This window comes from Palaemon carinicauda, chromosome 24, assembly GCF_036898095.1.
Source record: "Palaemon carinicauda isolate YSFRI2023 chromosome 24, ASM3689809v2, whole genome shotgun sequence".
Classification (NCBI taxonomy): domain Eukaryota; kingdom Metazoa; phylum Arthropoda; class Malacostraca; order Decapoda; family Palaemonidae; genus Palaemon; species Palaemon carinicauda.
In genome coordinates, this window is record NC_090748.1 from 109,474,214 (window position 1) to 109,482,826 (window position 8,613).

Sequence of the window (8,613 nt, forward strand, 5' to 3'; positions counted from 1 at the left end):
CTTGTAGCAGGGATTTATCTCCATTACTAGAAAAACTTCCTTCACGAGGATGAGAAAGGTTGATATCCGAAAGGTTGATATCCCTTCTGAACAAGTCTGGTCGAAGGGAGAGCTCCAGCTACGGAAGTTATTGTCCAAGTTGACGAACAAGACTGAGTCTAGTGAGGGGTTGGGCAAATATGTCTCTATGGGAAAGGCTTTCACGGATGGAGGCTGAAGGTGCTCGCACAGAGGTCCGAGGGCGCATAGGCCGACAGAGACCTCGAGCACACAAGTTGCAGACCACCTCTAGTGTTCCAGTAGCTCACCTAAAAGTTGGCAATCAATTATGCCTAAGATTTCTTAGCATAAACAGAGGGATTTACTAAACACACTAACAATCTCATATTCTTTCGTTTAAGCAGTATATATCTTGATAGCCATCCTGAAATGAGATAAGTCACAGACTTCTGCATATCCAAGACTCTCAAAATCTCGCTTACTAAAATCAAAATTATATACTTACTAGATTAAAAAACATATCAGAATATCATATTAGCCAGAATAACAGATTTTTTAAGACAAAATTCTGTACAGGACAAATGCCTTTCGAATTATGAAATGCAGGCTCATCTTTTAGACCACAGCCTTTTTGATGAAAAAATGCTACCAGTTCCAAACTTCTCATAAATACCAGTAAAAATGCCCTGAGCTACAATATATGACTGGAGATTATGAATCCTGAAGACCAAACCAGTTATTGAAGGTAAAATGACGAGACTTTAAATCCACCATTACCAAGTCCATCTTTAATTTCTGAAGCCAATAGCACAATAAACTATTCCTTTCTTAGATAAAATTCTGGACATGACCTACTTTAATCAGACTAAAAGACACACTTAAGTGTTTTAAAGCAGACTTTGAAACGGAGACCAAGGGATAATGTCATTGTATGTTAATAGTCTATCACAGATGTGGTGGTGATTGTAAGGGTATATTTTTGCATTATGACGACATTTTGCAGTCTTCTTCCAGATTTGATTGTTAGCAATGCTTAAATAGAGTGATTGCGCAAATAGCTAGTGATTATTTGTTAACAATCAACCCCATATGCCAGCTGTAAGTTGTTCAATTCTAGTGTGTGCTTACACAACAGCAGAATGTCTTAGCAGTTACTACAGCTTCATCCCGTTACTAACCAAGCCCTGCCCATCACAGACTCAACAACCGATGAAGGTTGAGAATATGAAGAGACCAACAATCACTACCTAGAACAAGCTAGAAGTGGTCCCACTTCACAAGATCTTCAGAATTCTTGAGGAAACGGGAATAATAGAGAACAATTCTGAAAATGCCTTATATCATCAGCAGCCAGCAGCCTAAAAACAAGAATGAGGAAACATTCAAGCAGCCATATAGAAGCTCGCACCCAGTGTTGAGAACATGATTGCTATTGTATCTTTACACAAGATGCATAAGAGATGAATCAAGAAGTGCATTTTTTGCTCAACTTCTGGGGAAAGCCAATGTGAGAAAATTTACGTTACACAAACTCCAATAAATCCGTTGATTACATAAACAAGATTTTGAGGAACGGAGTAACTAAAGGGATTACCCACTGACATTTGCTTAAATGTTTTAGGTGACAAGAATCAATACCTGGAACTTGAACTGCCAGCATGTACAGAGTAAAGAAGCTAGTAAGCTCTCCAGTTTCCTCTTTGGGTAGTTGTGGTGCTGAGGGTGCACTCTGTAACATACAAAAAGAAATAGGCAATTTCTGTGAAAGAAGAAGCAAGTGCTAACACTGAGGAAAATAGTCATGGAGGTGCCTCCAATATTTGTTTAGGGAGAAATGTCCAGCCTATGGCCAGACCTGCACTCTTCACACTTGCAAGCACCAAAAGTTTTCAGATTGCAGATTGAAACCTAAACAATGTGCACCCAATTATATTCCAGAAACAAGCATGCAGAGTTTTCATTGTGCACAACTGGCACAATGCAAGAATTCAGTTTAAGGTCTTGTTTTCAGGCATCACATAAATAAATGTGCGACCGATAGCTTTTCCATACATCCAAAGAGCAACCATTTATTGAAACTAAATGGCTACCAACAGAAGACACTACACGACACCTCATTTTAACCTGACCTGCAGGCTAGAATTTAACGTTCTTGAAAAGATGGATACGAGAGTAGAGGTTTTTTCAGCCTCAAGGTAGTTAACAGAACAGGAATAATCAAGGACCTCATCCCTGTTATAATGAGCTTGCATGCAGCCCACAAAGGTAGGATTAGGATTCTGGGAGCATATATTATCAGGTCTTTTGGAACCTGCAAATCTGGGCTTAAAACTTTAACCAGATGCTCTGGTTAACATAGAACTAAACAATTAGTTTTCAGTAGAGGCATGTAAAGCTCTTGGCATTATCAGTAAAAACCTTTCATCCATTGGCGAGATGACTCCGAGTCTATATTTCAACAGCTGATCATTGAAAATATCCACAAAGGGAAAGTCTCCCACTACCTCCCATCAAACTTCAATTTACAGCTACACAGGAAAATACAAAAAAATAAACAATAACACAATGATCGCTATCATTCCAGCAACTTCAACATGTAGATACCTGCCCTAACCTCTTATGATAGTCACAATTATGAAGCTCATGATAAAGAGGACACCACACCCCTGAACAAGTGCCACTTCATTGGCAAGACCAAGTGAATGTTGACTAATAGCAATTTTGTACTTGGTATTTTGGAACCCATTCCTGTTGAAAAGCCTGTCACATGATGATGATGCATGGACATGTGTGCTAAAAAGAACGGCAAGCCACTCAGGACTGTCAATTACCAAGCACTTAGAAGTTTGCATGCAAGGAAATAGGTCTCCACAATCACCAATCCTTCAGGAAAGTGCAGTGCTAAAGCAGAGAAAACATTTAGATGCCTGGAACAGCTATCGGTGTTCCAATATGAACTTGATAATGTCACCTCTTCATTTATCACACCATGGGGACAGAGGATATAAGACTGTCCCCCAAGGTTGCATAGCATCAGAGAATGGATACACAATACACTGATGAAATAGTAGGACATCTCAATTTCATAAAAGATGATGCATCACTGACACCCTTCACCTTTAGTGGGCATGTACAAGTAAGGAGTTTTCACAGAACAGTAGAAGAGAGACTTTCAGAAGGAATAGCATTTCTGTACAGTATATGAAATTGAGAAATATCTTTGCACAAGCTGATTTGAAAGATATTTTCAAACAATCCATGAGTTTCTGACACCAAAGAACATAACTGAGGCTATACAGCTTTGGTTTGACCTTATATATCCAGTCAAGCTATACCTTCAGTGAGATTGGAAGAGTGCTCGCTGCATCGAGTTCTTCAACCATGGATTCAATTCTAGTGATACATCTATAACCCATTTCAAAAACCAAACCTTTAAACATCAGAAAAATAAAAGAGGGCATAAGGATATTTGATAAATCTTGACCCACATGCTTGGTTAGACTGGTTGTAAAACCAAATTGAATTTAGGCTGCTACAGGAACATAGCACATCCGAAATCAGAGCCCTTTTGCTGTCGTATTGGATGGGACATCACACCTGTGAGAAGTTGCATCTCTAGTTCTGTTGAATCTCATGCCCCAGTGTCATGAAAAGCCCTAGTAGAAGAGGATGCTTTGGAAAAGCAAGGTAATTTGAGCTTGGATGCAAGAACCTACAACATTGCAAGCCCCTCCAGAAAATTTCAGATATGAGATCCCTGGAAGATTTTCCAAAAAAAGGCTAAAGATTTGAAAGGAAAAATAAAAATTCATGTAGGTTTTAGATAACACACATACAATGTGCAAAGAACAGCAGATGGCTTATTCCAATACCCATCTCACTGTGAAAATGTCAAATTTACTTTAATAAAAAGTCCATGCAGCCACGGTGTTTTGCCGATAAATCCATTCTTCCTGAACATGTCCCATGAAGAAAGCAGATGTCAAGAACCACTTTAAAGCACTAAAGAATCCATAAGAATATCTGCCCTAACTTCGTTGAATTATCTACAATTTGTCACCTGGTATGAAATTACTAGCAATGACTTTGAACATACTGTATTACATGACAATGTTGAAAATGGTAAGCCTATATCTAACCATGTCTTGCATATATCTACACACTACAACCAGTTTTGCAAGTGTGTTATACTGTACAAAGATAAAATTGTCATACTATTAGCTTTGCACGACGTCTTACTATTACTCTACATACTGCCCATCCAGGTGGTATCCTCAACGCTAACAAGAGCCGAGACCTCTGTGTTCTAGACTGGCAGTACATTAAGCAACACTAATCTTAAAAGCAGTTTTCAAGAATGCAACTGAATGGCACCTTTACAACAATGTGCTCCAATGATCCGACCAGTTTCCTCGGTAATAATTTTAGTACATTTGTGCTAACTTCCACTATAAAGGACAAAATGACCAAGTCATTGTGGATCCATACGCAAATTGGCCTATTGACAAGAGTTGTAGATTGTGCCAATGGACAACTAAGAAATGTATTTGGATACATTCAGCATTGCCAAGAGTCAGAATTTACAATTGTCTACACATTTTGCTCATAAATGGAGTGTCCACAGATTATCTTCTGTTGTACTACCTCTGAGCAACTATCTTTCTGAGATAGGCATGAAAGCTATTAAACAAATGAATTTAGGTAATTCAGGTCCCAAATATGAGCTGGACACTTGACAAGTTTCAAAGAACTATCCTGCCACAATAACTGCCCTGATAAAGAGCCAGCAGAGGGCTTCTGATGTCCAATCAGATTTTTTAAGTCTTTCCAGATTGCTACAGCCCATACAATATGTTATGAGACTATACAGAAAAACGAAACAGAAACATTGAAGAACAGATATGAATATGAACACTCTTTAATACTGGTTTAAACACACCAGATGCTTGCCGGAAAAATCTGTCATCTTAGTACTGTGGGATAAGACAGGTTCAGAAGCAGAAATGCAGATGTAGAAACTATGTAGTAAATGTACATACCTCTGGAAGGTTGACTGAGCAAGTAAATATTTATTCCTGCCAATCCATGTACATCAACCATACCCATCATTAGAGATCTAGAATAATAGAAGTCAACAGTTCTTTCCAATACTCTCAATTATGGTTATCAGCATCCATTAACCCCACAAATAACTAATTCACAGATGTATCTGAAAACTTCTGCCACGGATTACCATACACCAATACAAGCAACCGGTCTACTTAGCACAGTAGCAAAACATCCCAGTTGCTACCATTTCATCAAAGGTGTAGAAACACACCAGCAAAAGATAGAGGACCTACATTCACTGCCTCTGCACCTAGATATGAATGAGTAATGCAAATGCCAAGATCAGTGTCTGAAGTCACTCAACAAGCAGACCATGGAAACGGGATGTTCACACCAAGCATCCACAATGAATTCTTCCCGGCAATTTCACCATCCGTGTCGGATCGACACCTACCTATGGTCGCTATTGCAACATGAAAAATACTAGCATCAGATTTTATAATTTCTGATGCCACCAAGACCTTGGGAGAGAGATTGCATAAGTGTACTTATGACACTTCTTTTTTATGTTCCAGATTTGACTTAACACTGCTTAATGCATGAGAGGCTAAATACTGTACTGTACACATAGGCAGTAGTTTGTACGTATTCATTGTAAACCAAACCTTCAAAAGTTTCGCAAAACTTGTCCTCTAATAACTGACGATGTTATAAAATTATAAGGTTTCACCCACAGACTTAGAAGTGGCCATCATGATATTTATCCCTACTTTATTTCACATACAGGACATGAATGTCTAACCTACGACGAAAAGGTATTTGGGCCACAACCTGGTACCCCCTTTTGAAATAACAGCATGTGTCAATAAATGTAATAATAGTATTCATATATAATTGACCAAAGGAATAACTTTTGAATTTCTGAATTTACTAAACTTGTTAATTTCTACTAAGACATCTGGCAAGATAATGAAGTTTTTAAAACAGTTTCATGTAAACTACTGTCAAAGAAAAAAATCAGAATGTGACAGTCAATCCAAATCAGACATAAAATGACAAGTTTTGCTCATTGAAAAATGCTCGGATTTTAAATTTTTCCCTAATAAATCATCAAATTTACACGGATTTGGCCAGGAAACTTGTTCATATATGGGACATAATAAAATCGAAAAATTCAAGGTATTCCACGAGCTTGAAAAAAAAGTACATTTCTCTTTACCAACACAAAAAGTCCTGTTAAAAACACCAAGAAAAAAAATTACAAGCAGAATATCAATATGCTTTCAACCCAGTAAGGTTTCTTAGTCATCCAACAAGGACCAATAATTGGAAATTCTAGTCCGTTACACTTCAACATTGCAAGAAATTCTACACCACATTTCAAAAGCAATTACAAATGACATAAGTATGTTTAGGTACCAAAGTAATCATAGTCAAAAGACGAAAGTGAGCTAAGGCATATTTCAGGAGTAACCATACCGACCAACCACCGTATTGGACTTCTGGCCATAGCAGTTTTGACACAGGAAAGATATTTACATTCTTCAACAGAGACAGAGAAAATGAATATACATATGGAAGAACACAAGAGAAGAGAGGGGCTTCTCCCCCACCATCTCAGCAATCGGCTGTCAGCTTAGAAACTTCTGAACTGATTCCGAAACTGATAACTGACTGGCCACAACCCGCTGAGAACACTCAGCCTTCACGGGCCATTGCAATGCTGACTCCGAGGAGTCCTTTATTTTGTTCTTTCCAAGTTTTCTATCTACAATCTTTCCATTTTCTCTATCTACACATTGGATATAAGACCGAACTTTGTACTTCAACTTAGTCCCAGGAATAATGAGCAAAAACTCATGAAATTTATCTTAAAACAGTCAGTTTTGGAAGCAATATTTAAAGACACTGCTCTAGTTCTCAACTTGTCACAGAATTTCAAAAGCAAGATATTGAAATAAAACTACTTAAATCGTGGTACATATTGACTGCTTAAATTTTACAGCAAAATCTGATAATTCACATAGCTCACACCTAAACTTTTACCATAGTTTACTATCCTGACATAAGATAAAACTATCTGTATAACTAAACAGAAAAGCTAAGACTGCTAAGAAAGAGCATTGAGTAACAGCTCAGGCTTTACGGTTGAATATTTCATAATTCACATATGAGTTTGCACCGAAACTTTTAGCATAGTTAACTATGCTGACAAGATATGATCCAACTATCTGTATAACTGAACAGAACAGCTAGGACTGCTAAGAATGAGAGCAATAAGTAACAGTTCAGGCTTTACAGCAAAATCTTTCACCAGTTTACTATCCTGACAAGATAAAGTTACCTGTATTGCTGGACAACTGAATAGCTAAGACTAAGAATCAAAGCATTGAGGGCAAGAAAATCAAGTTTGAATCCTATGAATGAGAATACTGTACTAACTAATTTTCTAACATTGAGAATGCTAGGGTGAATACCTAAAGGTAGAAGGTTAAGAATTAAAATTCTGATTGAGAATAACTTTTCTATAGGTTTAAACATATTGCTACTTTTAAATTTCTGCACGTTTCAACCACGCAAACCAATAAATTAAGTTATAACGTTTAAAATCTCAAGTTAATTACTACATAACTTATCTAAAAGACTGATACCTTATCTATAGCTGTCAAGTGTGTTCTTGTCACTTGAGATTTCTGCAACCTTGGCCAATTTGAAAATTCTATATAACTCCTAAGCCCACAAATTTCAAACACACAAAACATTGTATGCCATTCCTAAAGAAAGACTAGCTAACTAGTTGAATAATTTGGCCCTACCAGATAGAATTAAATTAGTTGAGAACTGAGCAGAAGTTGAAGTACTTAAGTCATTGCACAAAAAAATTACATTTACAATTTGGTTTCACAAAAGTTTCCCATTGTTAAAATTCTCAAATTAACATTTTAACTACAAAATTCAATGGGAATTGTGTGAAGCACATTAACAATCATATAAAAAGCATTTAAACATTAAAAAAGAAAAATGTCAAGACTGGCCATTCAGAGTTCTGAAAGTTTACCAAACCTATTAATCACTAATTTCTCAAGAATTTATTTAGAAAGCTATAGTGATTTATAATTTTTTTCTTTTGACTGTGATAAGCTTGTTCCCAAGATGAGGTAAAGCTTTGCTACAAGAATTCCCTTTTAGTAAAGTAACTGCTTGAAAAAGTACTGGTGCACTTATTTACACAATACTCTAAACAAATAAATAAATTATTACTTTATAAAGTAATTGTTAAACTATTTTGATAGCTAAGGATTCACAAAAATTAAATTTCATATTTACCACAAACTCCTAAGACTTTCGAGATGATTTTTGGAGCCTTCAATAAGCTATGCTTATCAATTATGCAAAATGAACAATTTCGATGTTTGCTTTTTAATTCCTTTTCCTAATATATCCTTTGTTAACTACCCAAAACTCTAAAACTTCTTTAGAGTTCAGTTCATGCAAATACCTAAATCAACCCTTCTATATCCTTAAGCACCTCACAAACAGCAACAGCATTTTCGATTGAATCCA